This window comes from Taeniopygia guttata, chromosome 1A (assembly GCF_048771995.1).
Source record: "Taeniopygia guttata chromosome 1A, bTaeGut7.mat, whole genome shotgun sequence".
Classification (NCBI taxonomy): domain Eukaryota; kingdom Metazoa; phylum Chordata; class Aves; order Passeriformes; family Estrildidae; genus Taeniopygia; species Taeniopygia guttata.
In genome coordinates, this window is record NC_133025.1 from 43,573,305 (window position 1) to 43,588,356 (window position 15,052).

The 15,052-nt window shown below is 36.1% G+C and overlaps 1 protein-coding gene across 3 annotated transcripts in view; it reads right to left on the reverse strand.

The window, feature by feature from the left end:
- Positions 1 to 15,052, reverse strand: part of TMCC3 (transmembrane and coiled-coil domain family 3) — a 134,002-nt gene that overhangs the window by 17,212 nt on the left and 101,738 nt on the right. The window contains exon 1 of one of the 3 annotated variants that reach the window (XM_072923219.1): positions 794 to 814. The exons of the other annotated variants lie outside the window; for them this stretch is intronic. The gene's annotated coding sequence lies outside the window, so the exon portion shown is untranslated. Of the gene's footprint in view, positions 1 to 793; positions 815 to 15,052 lie in introns of those variants that run through there. 3 annotated transcript variants of the gene reach the window in all.

Genomic DNA, 15,052 nt, shown 5'->3' on the forward strand with positions numbered 1-15,052 from the left:
TTCAAATACGAACAACTTCTGTAGCTAGACACTGAAATCTGAAAACAACATGCCTCTATAAGTAAGCAAGTTACTTTCCATTTACTGTACAGCAATCATGTGAAGAAAAAAAGAATAAAAATCACTATCCTGGCTAGAGAAAAAATACAGTGATGAACCAATACTCGCATTTACTAAGCTTAAGTTTCTTAAGCAGGCAAAAGGTAGATTCCACACCCCTTGGTTAACTATTTTGCTTCAGATCGGTCTTCCTCTTTAGATAAGCACCATTAATTAAAACCAAGTCAATAAAATACCTTATCCTAACTCAGATCAAAAGAAAGGTAACTGACATGCATGTTCCTTATGTCTCAAGTTTACACAATAACATTAGGAATTGTTTGGGTGCTCCAGGTGCTCAAAGGGTGGTTCCATCAAGCAGTGCTTGTAAGAAGCCTGCACTCCGATATCCCATGAAGGAGAGTGCCTTTCCCCAACACAAATCCCTCAAAGAAACAGTGTGAGGGTGACATGGTTTTGAAGAGTGATGCCAGACATTTTGTATCCCTTCTAGATTAATTGTTCAACTTACTTTTAGTGTTTCTAATAGGTGCTCTCCCTTCCCCCTTCTCAGCTTTTCTTCCCCTCCCATTCAGTATTAAGATTTCTTTTTCTAAAGATGTCTGAATAGATGGCAATAATTAAATTTTACAGTCTACGGTGAAACATTCTGTGAAAAGTCAGCCTGCTACACATTTTCAATTACTAAATCCTTTTCCATGAATGAGAATTTGATAAAAAGCCAGCCACATACCTGCTATGACTAATAACTTCTCACAGTTACAGCATATGCTTCTGATCTCTCACCACTTGTGACTTAGAGTGTGCTTTCCTTTGTATCACTGCATTGTCTAACTTCTCATCACAAACTATTCCACACTGATAAGGTTGCAGCAGGTCACCTTCTCCCTCCATCTGGCTCTTACAGTCAACTCTTAATTCCATTGCTATTCAGATGGTCTAAGCATTTTCTGAAATCCTAGCTCCTGGAACTATACAATCATACAAGAAAATTCCAGGAAATACTGTGAAGTTTTTTGACTTCAGTTACAGAGAAATAACTCTCACATCTAACTTCATAGTCAATAATCAACCAAGTCCTCCTTTACCCCAAAATAAAGACAAGTCTAAGGCAATTTTAAATATGCAATTTACAGTCCTACAAAAATCAACCCCACAGCTCAGTGCTGATTTTAGTCTACCTAATTCGTGACTTTTATTACTTTGAGCTGGCAACATTACATAAGACCTATTTTGTAAAGGGAACATTAAGTCTTTACAGCAGCAGGGAATTTTGAAAGTATTACCACCGAAAGACAAAACACTCTAAATCCATACAGACAGGCAAAATACTCAAGACTTGGAGATTTTGTTTGTTTAAACCATGGCAAAACTTCCGTTTATAAACAAGAGAACAATAGTTCCACCAGGCATAGTATCTTTTCATTTGCGTTAGTGCAGCAGCAGCATATCCTGAGCATATAAACAATCACATCTTGTCCTGTTCCGTGAACTGAGTTGCTTACTTAAAAGAGCTTGCCATTTCCCCCTGCCCTGCATCTCTCCATGCTGGGCTGATAAAGTCAAATCTGAAAAATACATGTCTGTTACATCAGCAGTTCTGCCTATATCCAGAAGTTTTAGTTCATTTTTTATATAAAAGGTTTAATCAAAAGATAGGGTCTTTACTACATTACATGACTAAGCAGCTTATTTACCTCTCCACAATAAGTAGTATACCTCTTGACAAAGCAACTTTATTTTATCAAACCTTCATTACTTATATACACACGTACACTTGGCTCCATACAAGGCTTGTATTTGTACCCAAAACACAAATAACCCCAAAGGCAGAGAACTGCATGAAGATTGAGCCACTAAAAATCAAAAACTTTGGCCATACTTCATGATCTACAAAATCTGAAAGAAATAAACAAAAAAAAAATCAAACAAAAAACCAAACCAAAACACACACCAAAAAAAGAACCAAACAGAAAAACCCCCACAACAACCAAAAAGAAAGAAAAGAAGTCAAAAAAAGAAAAAGATTCATTTAAAAGACTACTTTAAAAAACTCCTCCTTTCATTGGGAAAATAAAGAAAATCAAAATTTGAATCACACAGATGCATATTATGCAAGTCATTTATTATTTAATATCACTGCTGCAATAATGGTATTTTAAGCCACTATACACAACTGATTAACACTGCTCTGACTTAACTCTGGAGAAAACATCCTAATTGCAGTGCATTAAGAACCGCAATTCTCTGCAGAGTCAATGGATTTAACCTCCTGTGGATCACAACAACACAACTTTAAAGCATTTTGTTATTTAAATTCATTTTTAAAATAGCAAAAACCATTTTCCTTTCTTTTCACTGAAGAGGCAATATAAAGCATTAGGCAACAGAACCACATTTTTCTGCTCTTTGCATAACTTCCTCCTGGAAGAAAATGAAATTTTGTCCCTCAAGTTAATATAAATAATATTGTTTTGAAAAACAGAAACTATTCTGTGACTATGTCATTAAAGTGTGTCACAAGTGATGCTTTCCATTTATGAATAGATCTACAGTTGTCCTCATTTTGGAGAAAGCATTCAAATATTATTTGTATGTTTACTATCTTGTTATTTATATAAATATACATATGTAAAGATATGCTTTTTAAAACGTTTTGTAAAATATACATAAAGTTATTGTTACTATAAGTAAGTACTAGCCCACAGAAAATGTCATATCCATGCAGTGTTTCAGCTGCTGTGCACCTTCTGGAGAACCTGCTCTTGGCATAGTGTTTTAAGGTTACCCTAACAATCAACTCAAATAGTTACAATCAACTCTGAATTCACAAAAAAAGACAACTTTTCCAGTAAAAATACCCAAACAGAACACTTCATGAACATGAGTGTGCCTCTACAAGCAGATAACCCTGAATCCTCTTCTTTAAAGAGGCTCCATGTGCACATAATAACAATACATCAAAGTAGTGCTTCAGCCAGTGCACCCTCCAGAAACATGTTCTCTTGTGCACATGATGCTGAAGTTCCTCATATAATCTTTTAAAATGTTTATGAGCTGGTACTAGCAAGAATCACCCCCGTAAGAGGTTGAGGGTATGTCTTTTAAATAATATAAGAAACTTTTCTGTCAGTCTATTCTCTCTGAACAAAATTCAGCTAAGACTGTTGTATTGATTTTATAGAATTAATCCACTATTTGTACATAGTCATGAGCCATCTTTATACTCCATTTTTCCTTTCAATTTTTGTATATACTGTACACTTCAAATACTAATACACATCACACAAAAATCTCAACCCATAAAAGAAACTCTGTTGTAGAGAAGTTCCATAAAATCCATAACATCTATTAATCAAAACCCCAAAATTCAACACACTTGTCTAACTGAAAAAAACATAAATGAGATTCATCCAATTAGTGAGAAATAAAACTCTACAGTAAAAGTTTTATCTAAAAATATTCCTATTCTGAGAACACATTTCCCCAATCAGTGAGTTTTATTAAACTGAGTTTAATAAACTGAGTTACTTAGAGAAACCAATTCAGATTCTTTTGGAAGATAAGAATAATAATTTAACCCAGTTTATGTCACCATATTAGTTGTAATGAGAGTGTTAAATAACGGTTTTAAAAAGTTTTATTGACAAAAAAACCCCACTATTTTTAAGCAACTGCCTTTAATAAGGATTCACTACATTTTTACTGTATAGTACAAATCCTCTAATGTAATTTTAAAGATGCCTGTATAGCAACCATTATGTTTTGCCATGGTAGTGTTAGCAATTGAAAGCAGACTTTTCCCCTAAGACATGTTTGCAAACTGAAAATACACTTATTTCTGTTTTGCTAGAACTAAAATGTCAAGGGTAGAATGAACTCTTGCAGAAGGAAGTCCTGCTGATTCTAAAAGCTCATTACAAATCTCACTGCCCTCTACTCTTAACTACAGGGAACATTTGTTGAACATCTTTTCATGTAGTGTAAATATACAGCAGAATGTGTATTATGCACAAAATTTTAGTCATAAATTCACTGTTTATAAACTAAATAAATAAACAAATCAATCCAAAACCAAACAAAACCTCCACTCCTTTCTCTCTACCATCCAACACAAAAAGCATTCTCAAAGCCAGAACTGCAAGATGAGAAGCACAGGCAAGAAACAGTAATGACTTTGTTTAGCAGGTTAATGGAAAATGCTCAGAAACTGTACAGTTGCACAGCACATTAAATTGTTTAAAACAGAATAGATTCAGTAGGAAAACTTGTTTTATTTGATATTTCTTAATATGTTAAAACCATCTTGCTAATACAAAAGTAATTTAACGCAGGAAAATTAAACCTGCTTTTCTTACCTGCTATCTGTTGTATTGAGAGGATAGAGAAAATATTATAGATCAACTTCATGTAACTTCTTTGTTTCATTAATATATTTGTGCAAAATTTAATTCAATTTGGCACAGATGTAGTAAACACCTATCTCAGGAGATAGCAGGGCTGAAAAGGCAACACCAACAATGCACCAGCAAAAGTAAGACTCACATAAGAAAGTGGCCAGCAAAGATGGCTTTGCAGCCTGTATTGCTCCTACTGTAATTTCTTGCCTCTGGATAAATGTTTTAGACTCATATCCTTCATATTCAAGGCTCTTAGGTTTTTTGATTTTGTTCAAACTCTCCCTAGGAGGACAGAGGGGGTTAAAATCTTGATAATGCTTTTAGAGTCACCATTTAATTTGGATCACAACATCATTACCTTAGGTGTTTCATTCTAGCACTACAAAGGATGTGATGGTGTCACAGGGGTTAGTTATTTAATTGAATAGGGCAATACTAGAAATGTTTCATAGGAATCATGTCTCTCGGAAAATTATAAAATTACTCTTCAAATAACATTTGTAGAAACATTATTAAAGTTCAGAGTGGTTTACTTGACCAAGATGTTTATATGGCCAGATGCCACAATTTAGAATCTAAAGACAAAACTTGTCAATTCTTCTCATTGAGAACCAGTAAGATTTTTTTGGAAGAGGAAACATTAATATTGTCATTGGAATATTGTAGTAGAGTCAACTTTACATAAATAAAAACAACTATAGCTTGCTACAGAAATAGTATCTACATTAACAACTATGTGCTTATTCATACTCTTAGTTCACACTTTTTTCTTTCTTGTATCTTTCCTCTTTTTGCTTTTGCTCATCTAACAGTAGCAACTGCATCTTTTAATCTTAAATCAGTTTGATCATGTTTTTTAATCTGGGATATATTTTACCTGGTAGAATACTTGCCAAGATTTACAGAAATTGCTAATCTTGCATTATAATACAGCCTAATTTCATGTATCTCCTTCTATGACTATCCCAGAACAATTTTTCTTTTTAAATAGTAGTGATAATTTATATTACATGACACAAATAATGAATGTTTAGTCTGGATACTCTGAACTCTAAAAGCACATGATTTTATGGAATCCATACATTTCAGTTTACGTGGATACTCGACACAACAACTGATACTGCTTAATTATTAAAATACAATCTTAAAATAGAACTGCTAAACCTTCAGTAACATCCATTATTAAATCTATAAAGAGGGGTAAGTCAACTGCTATAAACACATAAGATAAACCCCACCATTTCCAGGTTAGGTATTAGAACACACCTCTGTTTTACTCAAGAATCTCTTTCAGCACTGCTGGCAAGCTTCATGTGCTATGAAGAAACATAAAGCTACTTATAAGGTCTAAGCAGAGATGGTAACAGAAGTTATTCATATAATATCTAACAAAAACTTCATTAAGCACATAGGTACTTCAGATTCTTATACAGCTGTAATCCATAATAGCTAGACCAGAGCAGCATTTCTGAAACAGGAGCTTAGGCTGTTGCTTATATGCTTGGTTGAACTGTTCCAAAATCACCACCCATGTCCCACAAATTGAGTCACAGAGCTCACCCATCAACTTCTGTGCCAAGTGTATGAAAACAATAGAAGACATTTCAGAGCATTTTTAAGAGTTATTTTCATCTTGTTGAAAGCCATTGCCTCTCCTACCTAACCACAGGGAATTGGGAGAGCCTCTATCAAGCAACGGTCAAACTGTTGCTCTTATCTCCTTGTCAATTTTTCGTGTGAAGCAACAGGCTGCTCAACCTAAATAAGTTTGTTCCCCACGTTCCTTGATTACAACACAACAGAACAATTTAAAGCAGGATACAGAAGTTCCTCATATAATTTTATTACACCATAATATGACAATATTACACTGATTACAGCAATACACCTGATGGTCTTTTTAAAGCAGTTTGTAATCTTAATTCAGAGAGTTTTAAAAAAATTATCACCAGAAAATGGTATGTGTTGAACTTAAATTAAATGTACAGGGTTTCTTCAGAAGCACAGACATAAATGCTAGTTGCCAGTTTTCTCTTAAAGTCAGCTCATAAATATTAAACTCATATTAGATTTTTCTATTTTTAGAGTTGTGGTGATGTTAGAGGCCTATTCACCAATATGATTTGATTAGAATGAAACTGAAGTCAATATTCTGCTCCTAGTCTGCCTGCTTGCCTCACTCCCTCTCCTTTGAACTTTCTAAATTGATTTTTTTTTTTCTTTCCTCTCAAGTTTCTATTCAGACAATCAAGAGGATATGCTTAATCACATGGTTTGGTGTAAAAGACTTATAAACATATTACCATATTCAGTCATAGCAACAGCACAGATGAAAAGGAACAAAGCAGAGTTCAGCGGGAAAGGAAGCAGATAAGAGCCATGCTGTCCTTGGAGTCCAACCATGGTTACCGGCTCTGCCCTGAGCCAGAGCTCTGCACCTTAGCAGGGAGCTGTGCTTGGCTACAGCCTCCAGAACCCTGTTGTAAACAGCCTAACATTCAACACAAGAGATCTCATTCCATGACAGTGGAAGAGCAAAGCAAAACCACAAGTGCACATTTTGATCAAGTCATTATAAAATTGCCTAAATATTTTTTCTCTTTATCTCTCTCGGTCATATGCTTAGAATAATTTTAACCTAAAAAAAGTACCATTAATAAATCAGATTTTTAGATGTTTCAGCAGACAGATGAAGATCTATATCCATTATTAAACACTCAAAAACATGCCCCTTATGAGATTATGCCAAATTATGTTAGCCTAATTACACACAGTGAGTTAATATTCTAAACAGTGTAATGTGTCGAAAAATAATTTTCCAGACTCTCTTCCTAAAGAAAGAGACTGACAAATACACTCACTTCCTGTAGTCAGTTACTTGACAGGTTTGAGAAACACACAAATCACTTTAAGAAGCCATAATGCAAACTGCAAAGAAAGCTACTTCAGCCTAAGCCCACTAGGTCTTGGTATTTACAGTACAACCAAAAGCAGTCTGGCTGCAGGTAAGCAAGTGGAAGAAACACATAAATTTCGACATAAATTGATCTTAAAAATTAGCTCCTGTAGACTTATCATTACTTATAATAAAACAAAAGTTTGAGGGTGGGGGGAAAGATTAGGTGGTAAATTAAATCCAAAATTACCTAACTTTTCAGCAAGTCAAAAAGGCCTAAATGTCTTTTATTCTATTTCAGCTAGAGAGGAACTCTTTAGATATTCACACATTCATAAAAAAATCAACAAACAAACTGGGAAACAAACTTTAATGAATTGCAGTGATTTGCACTGGAAGAAAACCTTCCATGCAAATATGACTGCATGGAACTCTGACCTCTCACAATGGAAAGAGTAAATCACAGCTTCTACCACTCTACTCTCCAAATGTAGATTTTAAGTCTGTCCCTACATATGCTTCTGGTACTAACCAGGAAACACTGCAACATTTTAACTTTATGGAATGAACTGATGTACTTTGTTACTCATCCTATTTGGTCTGTAGGCTTTTTACATGCTTTTTATTATCTTTCTTGTTCATTTACTGCTTTAACAAGAGTGTTATGAAAATAAAGGCACAGAAATAAATGCACCAGGTGTTATGTTCCTCTGCATAATTTAAAAATATTTAGACAATAATCATATAGTCTGAAAGATATATGATATAATATATTGAAAAAGCCTGTTCTGTTTGAGCTGTTTGCTAGCTAAAAGCTGAAAATTCACCAAAATAAATCCAGATATATGTTCAAATATTTTCAGAGGCTTACCCACATGTATAGGAACCACTATAGGGTAGTATATCCAAGTAACAACTCATAAGCACATTGAAAACTTAAAAATACTACTAAAAGTAATTAAAAATAGACTAGTAAAATAGACTAAAAATAGACTAATAAAACCAATGATTTGCAATTTATTTAGCTTTTCATTGAAGAGCCAGTTTAGGTCCCTTTAGTGCAATCAAAGCAATGTTTAGTTTCTGGTACTGACTTCCTAATAGAGGTCTTAAAAGATTCATACACAACACTGCGAATGCATCCTTGTTTAGAGTGCAGAGCTGGGGTGGGGGTTAGTAGCATGGAAATAATTGAAAACACTTATGATGTGATATAATAAAAAATTTCTACCATTTTAACACTGCTCTTTCAAGTTTTCTAGATGACTTCTGGGTAACATAAGGTAGCAGATAATAGAAGTTCTTACTATGTTTAAAATATCACAAAATTGTGATATTTGACTATCAAATGTAAAATTTGTGTCGTAATTGATCACAAGTTCCTTAAAGTTTTACTGTTCTCTGGAAGGAAAGGAAAGAAATTACCCTGGAAGTACTTACTGGAAAAAACAGAAGGTTTATAGTTTCCTTGCACGTAGCAACAACCAGGGAAATTATGTTACTGCTTTGAATGCTGAGACCCAACTACAAGCACTTATCTTGCTGTCAGACAAGATCTCACAATGTAACTCAAAGACAGTGTAAGGGAGTCAGTAGAATCACTAACAGACTGGTCTTCTAAGAGACTACTACATATGAACATACATAAAATCACTCCCACAGACTTGGCAGACTGCCAGTATTACAGTGAACAAGTCTAGCAAGATCCAAATATTTTTAGAGTAATATTTTCAGAGTTGGGGTATTTTGAGTCTATGATTCCTTTTGAAGAGTTAACATCATTCCCAGTGGAATTCAAAAGTTATAACTGGTAGTTCTAGATACCTGTCCCTGGCACAACCTGCAACAATGATTTGAGCTGTACTTCTGATCTGCAAAAAGGCCTATCCTAGAAAAACTTTAGAAAACTTTAGCAGTTGCATGAGAAGCTCCAGTGACAAACTGAATCTCAAAGCCTGCTTTGAGATAGTAATTTCAGGTGTATTCAATGATCTGTTCCACAGAAATTTGACTCTCTCCCCACCCCCAAAGCACGTAGACACACTGACAGGCAATACGAGTGAGAGATAAAAATAATAAAATAATAAAAATAAAGCGTGTCTTTGACAACCACAGATACTTGATCTGTGCTTACATTTAGATGCCACATAGCTCCTGCAGCCACTTCAGGTGAAATTTCATCCCCAGTCTGATACCACAGGAATCTAACACCTTGCACATAGCGATTCTGCTACCTAAAAATCATAACCTAGGCTCTTACGTCTTCACTGTACCTTATGCATGACATGGCTGGCATCCATGAGTGAAGATGGTAGCCACTTCAATAGGTGAAAGCTGAACTAGTCACTATTTTGGGTGAAGCAGGAAGGCCTGGAATTTTTCTAAGTGTTAAGACCAGGGAGGACACTGCAGGACCTTCTTGAAGGATGGGAGGATGCCTTGTACAGGGACTTAGCTTCAAATTGCAGCTTATTGGCTAAACAAAAGACTTTGAATTTTATTCATGTGAGCAGAAGGCTTTCTCCTTACCCTTTCCCCCCTTCCTTTATCTCTCTACTTTTTTGTGAACTCTTCAGTTCTCAGTTTCTTCTCTGTAACTACTTCCCTCCCACTTTTCTAGTAACATACCTTGTAATAGGTGACTACCCTTCCCCTCCACCCAGAACTTCTAGACAATCCACCTACTCCCAAAAATTTGTTGACTCAATTTAGATTTTTCTCATCTCAGAGACAAGGAGTTTTGAAGCTAGGATCTGACACTCTAATAGAACCGTGTAATTTCTCACTAGAGGTACAACTTCCTGTAAATCATCTCAGTATCCATTGACATTGGGAAATGTGAAGAAAATCATCTCTCTATCCAAGTACAATCTTTCTAGTAGGTAATTCTTAGTCTCTCAAAAGATGCCTTATCAAACGTAAAGATACACTTTAGGTTACACAACTTTACAAGGAAAAGAACAGCAGCTCTAGGAGTCTAACAGCAAGCAAACTGCAGCAATGCAATGCAGCTGCAGGAATATGAGCCAATGCAAAAGCAGAACAAGCACCTCCAAAAGCCATGTAACAAGCTCTGCCACTCAGCAATCCTCACAAACCTGAAGAAACTTTCCTCTCTAAGCTCTTGTGTATGCACCCTTGCTTCTCAAACACAAAAAGGTATGAAAGGGATAATATATAAAACCAAAACAAACAAAACCCAAACAAACACAGGCCAGCACTGAAAGTTTAAGTACTAAGTTATTATCAGACAAAATCTACTTTTGAGGCCATCCAGTCTGCCACTTGCCTGTCAAGCAAAAACAACATCTTGACAAAAACTGCTGCTTTAAGTTACTACTGCATCAGGCTATAGATACTGCAGGACAGGAATGTTATTGTAGTTGTACTATAAAATATACTTCCTTTTTCTCCCACAAACTTTTAATTTTTCAGTTTACAGAAATTAATAAAGGACTGTGATACCTATATAATGAAAAAAAACCCCAACATCTCTTTTGTGTCTCTTTTGTGACAGTCAAATAACAAAGATTGTAAGGATTGTAAGTAATAATTCAAAAGTATTTTTAGCTGACTGAAACAGAGCCATGATTCTAAACAACCTACAAGAGAACTACTGCAGGTAGTCTGAAGACTTTGTACTAAAATAAATGTCACTTTGTCAAGTGAGATGCATTTAGTAATTTCCTGATTTCTTTTTTCTTTATGTCACATACTTTAAAATGTGTGTTCCTGAATAATTTGTTCCTTTCCTCCAGACATTCCTTTGCAATGAGTCCATAATAGTTCACTAATGAGGGCACTGGTACCACAATCTCTTGCCAGGTGAATCAATTCAGATGGAAAATGTATTATGACTTCACTGCAGAAATCAGTGGAGAAGAAATACTTAATCACAGATGAACTACATGTTCAGTCATATGTGCCTTCAAGCAAAAAGCATGGGGGAAGTAGGTTTATTTATCAGCCAAGATTGTCCATCAAGAAACAAACAGTTGGATTTTAGGCTTTTTTCAGCTTAAGATATGTCCAAACTCACAGCTTCAAGGCAGACTCCCAACCACAAAAGTGACAGCTAAGACAATGACATTCCTCTGCCTCTCCAGAAGAATTAGGGCCCCTGGACCCTGAGATTTGTGGAGACATTACAAAAGATAGTAAGGCAGCAAGGACATGCCCCAGGAAGGGGAAAGCTGTCCTCACACCACAGATGTGTTTTGAAGAAATACAGGAGGGCACACTAGCATGTTGCCTTGCATACTTGGGCTTGCTTTTTTTATTCTTCAGCAGCAAACTTGCTGCCCTGATCCCATACAGTGCTGGGGCCAATCAGCCTCAGGAGGCACAGAGGGCACATTTCAGAAATGCAGGTTCCCATGGAGCTCAGCAAACAAGATGGTGGAATACTCAAGGTCTCCAACAGACTCCTTTCCTTTGATTCAGCTGCAGCTTACTTGTGCTGCAGCACTTCCACAACACATATTAAGTCTAGTATTTGTCCTATTCCTGTAAAAAATTTATTTTGGACCATTTTTTTACTACATTATTAATCAGCAGTGTCCAAGCCACACATCTCTCCCATCAACAGAGTAACTGTGCTGTAATGCTCCACCAGACATGATCTGAATGGAGCTTATCCAAAAAACATCCATAACTACTTAATATTGACAACAATAACCTGGAAAACAGTTCTGCATGCAAGCTACAGCATTTAAATGGACTGCAGGCACAACCTGCTTTCCATACATTGTTCTTATCTCTTCAGCAAACACATAACAGAATCAATGCTATCTAGTTACCTCTAAAATCATGGTAGACTGAACTGGCTTATATACCTATTAATTTAGCACTGAAGAGAGGTGATGGCACTCTAGGTTGAAATCAAGCCATGACGGCCTGTAACTGCTGAGATCTTCTGTGTACATTTACACATTTAAGAACTCTAGCTGTTGGTTACAACAATTTTAACTGTTCTGGCTGAACACTTTCTTTTATAATTCTACTGATGTTATTTTTTATCTATTAAGTATACTCATGAAAGAGATTTTCATCAATTAGAGCACATCAAGCAACTGCACAAAACAGGTTACATCCTTTGGTACATCTTATTGGACAAGTCTGCTCTATACTGGAAAAGTTAATAGGGAAATTCTCAAAAAAAAAAAAAAGACCTGAAGCTTCACTTCTTCTGGTTATGAATCTTAATAGAGATGTCTAAAGTTCGCCAAGCAAAAACTGAACCAGAGCTAAAAAATTTCTTGCAGTATCCAGCCTTTTATGCAGCGAAGTCCAACACGTATTAAAAGTTGCATTTTATTTTTTTATTGAAAATGCATGAAGTATAGGCAAGCTGTTAAAACACTGGATGTTTGGTAAGATACCACACAAAAATCCACTCCAAAAAAAGCAGCAAATTTTTAATTTTTTATGAGGGCCATGATTTTCTTGCTTCAGTGGTCATGAAAACGGAGTATGAATGTCATGCACAGGAATGAAGCATACTGAAAAGCTCAGAGCTCTCTCAAGACCTCTAGATCAAGACTTTCAGAAGCAGCAGAGTTACTTCAGTAAAGGCCATTCTTCCACACTGTGTGGCAGCTAAGCAGTGCAGAAAGGCATTTCAAATATTTGACCAACATCAATTGCTATTTGTGTTCACAAGCATGGATGAATCCAGATTTTCAAAAAAATTATCAGGAACACCACTTTACTATGCACCTGAAGACACTGAAACACTGTCAAACAGAATTAAGTGCATCTACTCACAGAAAAAAAAGCCCAAATCAAACAAATCACTAGACAGCAATGAATACAGAATTTAAAATATAGATTGACAAGAATTTCCCATTTATCCCCCTACAAGATGAAACATATTCCCAAATTTAGTTAACACTAGTCTTCTGTGAATCTTACATTAGCTCATGAAACATGGACAGAAAAAATCAAGAGCAACAATTGTTTGAGACAAAGGTTTTAGTTTTAAATAAGAAGTACATCCATAATTTCAAAGATGCAGTCTATGTGTACCCACACAAGCACTTCCTACTGCTCTTGCTCTCAATGAAGAGAGCAATAACTTGGTAAGAAAAGAGGCAAATCAAAATGGAGTGGATACAGGATTAACACCACACATCAATTGCAGCAGGAAGCACTTTGAGTAACACCAAGCCCCAGAACAAAGTGCTCTGCCCTCAATATCTGCTTCTTCACTTGACATATTATGCCTTCCCAAAGGCACATCATCTCATTCTGAAGGCACCTGCAGTGCTCCCTTCACACTCCTTTCTCTGACCACCTGTTTGCTGCTCAAAGCACAAGAGTTGGCTGGGATATTAAACTCATGTCAAAATTCTCCTCCCAGTGTTCCTAAGGTATACTCTTTGTTTCTGCAGCCCAACATGAGACACTGAAGATGCTAGAACACCTTCACTTATGCACTTTGGGAAAACAATTGAGTTTTCACTATTAATATACTTTTGTCAATTAATCAGTACCCTGATGATATGGGAGCTTTATTCAAATTAAGAGTATAAAGTTGCCTTTGTGGCAGAGCTCCATGGCACAGACAGAGACCCTGTCAGGCACTTCAAGGCCGAGCTGCATGGGGCATTGAGCAACCTGGGCTAGCGAAAGGTTCCCTGCCCATGGCAGGAGGGCTGGAAGCAGGTGATCTTCAAGGTCCCTACCAAGCCAGTCCATGATTCTGTGATCAGAGGGCACACATTACACCTGATCACTGGCTGAATAGGCACCACTTAAAGATCCGAGCCCAAGCTCAGCTTGAACATGTGAATTGCTAGAGAAGAAGAGGCAGGGGCAGTATGTTGTATAATCCTTCACAATCCTACAGAAAAACTAGTTCAGCAAAAACAACGGAATGTGGTAACATATGGACTTTAGATTTATTTCCTAAAGCAACAACACCAGCAACACCTTCCCAGATCTCCTCACACCATTCCTCAGATTCTTTTATGCTCCCAAAATGCTATATTTTCTGCTTGCTCCAGTGTCTTTAACTGTCCTTTATTATGGCTTCAACTTTGATAGTGTGCCTTGCAAAACCTTTCTGGCCCAAAGAATGGGGAAGAAAGCATATTCTCTGGATAATCCTAAACTGTCTGCCTGCTGATGGACTGGCATGCCAGCCAGGGGATAACAGGAAAATTATCTCTGACTTCCATCCCCTTCAAGAATGGATAGGTGCCTGGTGAGGACACATGAAAATCATTTTCACAACATGTCTGGGCTCATTACCTTTGAAGCCTCTACTCTCCTGTCACATTTACTAGGCAGAATATAATTCTTAAACAAATCTGAATGATAAAAAAGCCTCAGGAAACATGAAAAATAATTTTCAGGTGAGAAACAAAAGACTTAAAGATATTCCTTGCTCCTAACATTGAATTACATTAATAAACGTAATAGGCTTCCTTTCCAAGGGAGTAATGTATTTTTGCTGTTCCTCAAGTTTGGAAAGTAATTTAAAAACTACCATGAATAAAAATTTTATCTTGATTTACTCTCTTTACTTGCAGTTAGATCTTTCTCTTCTACAACCAACTGTTCCTCCTTGTTATTGGCACATAAGTGACATACATTGAAAACATAAAATATTTATACTCTTTCCATATTTTATTTGTATGCAATGTTTTTTTCCTTTTACAAAAATGAGCACAAACAGAACAGAAGGATGAAT